Source organism: Solanum tuberosum, unplaced genomic scaffold (genome assembly GCF_000226075.1).
Source record: "Solanum tuberosum cultivar DM 1-3 516 R44 unplaced genomic scaffold, SolTub_3.0 scf00106, whole genome shotgun sequence".
Taxonomy (NCBI): Eukaryota; Viridiplantae; Streptophyta; class Magnoliopsida; order Solanales; family Solanaceae; genus Solanum; species Solanum tuberosum.
The window spans coordinates 1,363,765-1,366,159 of record NW_006239032.1 but is presented as its reverse complement, the minus strand read 5'-3'; the positions used below and the strand labels follow the sequence as shown (position 1 = coordinate 1,366,159).

The window sequence follows — 2,395 nt, the reverse complement described above, 5'->3', positions numbered from 1 at the left end:
AGGGATAAGGGTCTGAAAAATACCCCAACTTTGGTCGGATTTGCTGTTGCGATACTAAACTTTCATGAGGACCTATTACCTCCCTAGACTATTTAATACCGTATTTTAAACATATATATTTGCCCACGTGGACATAAAAAATAATGCAAAATTATAAATAGTAATGTGTCCACGTGGACACATATATACCTTTAAAATATACTATTAAATAGTTCAGGGGGTAAAAAATACGGTATTAAATAGTCTAGGGAGGTAATAGGTCCTCATGAAAGTTTAGTATCGGAACATCAAATCCGACCAAAGTTAGGATATTTTTCAGACATTTATCCCTATTTATTATATTGAGAACTTTTGGTTAATCCATATATGTTTTGCTTGCTATATTATGCCATACATTGAACAAAATAAAGGTAGCAAACAATTATGTGTATACTCGGACATCTTTGGGTAGGGTGATAGTATTTCATACAAATTTTCTAATGAGTTCTAAAAATATATACGTGTTATGTATTTTTCATTTTCCCCTATCAATAGTTTCATAGCGTTTCAATAGTAATTTTTTCATAGTCCACAAGAATATCAGTACTAACTATCATAATTTATGTAGAGATATACAATGATTACGATCTCCTCACTTTTTATTTATAGGGAAAAGGATCAAAATTACCCCTTAACTTTGTTTTATTGGTTGACTTTATCCCTACCATTAAAAACACGTTATTTTTACCCCTGCCGTCAATAAACTTAACAAATATACCCCTCTTTGGATGGAAAACCCCAAATTAATAAAAATTATCCGATTTTACTTAAATTACACAATTTAACCCGACCCGACCCACTTAATAATATAACCCATTTCTTTTACCCAAATCTAACTTTGTTTTCCCCCACCACCACCTCCACTTAAACCACCACCAAAAGCCACCACCCTCTCCGAGATCTCCACCACCACCGGCGAAACCATCACCTCTCCCACTACTCTACCTCCTCCAAGTCATCAGCCACAAACCATCATAGATTTTCAAAGTGTTTATTCTTAATTATTGTACTTTTATTTTTTATAATCTCCTCTATATTCTTCATCAAAATCATGAGCAAAAGAAGAACATGGGTCTTGTTATTCATTTCTGTTTACGCAATTTTGCTATCGATTTTTTGGAATTTTCTCAAATCAGTACTTTTTTTGTACGAATCGACTATTTCGGCTAATTCCTCAAACCCCACAATCTCAATTTCTTCTTCTGGGGTGGCCTGCTTTATATGCATCTGTGTTATTAGGGGTAGCTTTTGGGTTCTTTGTGGCAGCTTTAGCGGTAGCTTTACCAGCTACTTTGTTAAACCCTTTCAATCCCTTACTCAGTTGATCTCCATTTCTTCCTGGCGATGTACTGCTTCATCGTCTCTTGTCGATGATGATTATGAGCAAAATTTTGTTACCCATCACTCCCATACACAGCTTTTGAAGAATTTTGATGAAATTAGTTGCTTAGGATCGAGTTGCCTAGTGGGGAATTGGGTATTGATGAGGGTGCTTTGCTCAAGTGGAGAGCTGATTTTGGTTTCTACTCTTGATAATTGTGTTATTCTTGGGGATTACAATTTTGGTTATGTTAACTTTTGCCGGAAACCAGAAGGGATTTGGTTTTAGAAAGCAAGAAATTGACTCTTGATAGGGCTGCTGACTTGGAGGAGGTAGAGTAGTGGGAGAGGTGGTGGTTTCGGCGGTGGTGGTGAAGGAGATCTCGGAGAGGGTGGTGGCTTTGGTGGTGAAGGAAAAACAAAGTTAATTTGGTAAAAAAAAAAGGGTTATATTATTAAGTGGGTCGGGTTGGGTTAAAATTGTGTAATTTAAGTAAAATCGGGTAATTTTAATTAATTTGGGGCTTTCCATCCAAAGAGGGGTATATTGTTAAGTTTATTGACGGCAGGGTAAAAATAACTTGTTTTTAACGATAGGGATAAAGTCAACCAATAAAATAAAATTGAGGGGTATTTTTGACCCTTTTCCTTTATATATATTTATTATTAATTAACGTAACAAACAAGTGAGAAGTGACTATAATTTTATGATATGAAGTATGTGAAGGGGCTTTAAAAACGTATGTTATTTTAGCTACAAAAAAGGCTTTAGAAGAGTTGTTACCTAGTGTGTGCTAGCTACTACCTAGATCACTTATTTTATTTTATTTTATGATATGAAGTAATTTTATTTTCTTTGGTTGTTGTTGTTTATTTAGATCTCCATTTGAACTTAAAGGTTCTTACTAAAGAGACTTTACATAACTTAATTTGTAGTAACACTCTTATTTGTCAAAACAATCTTGCATTATAGTCATTTCTATATGTAATAATGCATAATATTAATTAAATAAATCTTACTTCTAAAAAAGATGAA

At 33.9% G+C, this 2,395-nt stretch overlaps 1 pseudogene; it reads left to right on the top strand.

The window, feature by feature from the left end:
• Positions 1-1,066: 1,066 nt before the first annotated feature.
• Positions 1,067-1,434, top strand: LOC107060963 (uncharacterized; annotated as a pseudogene).
• The last annotated feature ends 961 nt before the right edge of the window (positions 1,435-2,395 follow it).